Source organism: Sinocyclocheilus rhinocerous, unplaced genomic scaffold (genome assembly GCF_001515625.1).
Source record: "Sinocyclocheilus rhinocerous isolate Xijiao unplaced genomic scaffold, SAMN03320098_v1.1 scaffold1489, whole genome shotgun sequence".
Taxonomy (NCBI): Eukaryota; Metazoa; Chordata; class Actinopteri; order Cypriniformes; family Cyprinidae; genus Sinocyclocheilus; species Sinocyclocheilus rhinocerous.
In genome coordinates, this window is record NW_015634472.1 from 37,538 (window position 1) to 37,751 (window position 214).

Below are 214 nucleotides of genomic sequence, written 5' to 3' on the forward strand. Positions count from 1 at the left end.
TGGAGGCTCGAGGCGGTGGGCTGGAGTGAGTTGCCGGGGTGGGGGGGCGGACGAACTCGCTGCCGGCCACCTGGGCTGTGGAGGGACGGCTGCCGTCTGTGAGAGAGCGGAGGAGTCGCCGCCGTTCGCCTGAGGCTGGAGCCCGCTGCCATCCACCATGATGGGGAGGAGCAGGGAACGGGGGACTCCTGCCGGCTGCCCGAACCCGGAGGAG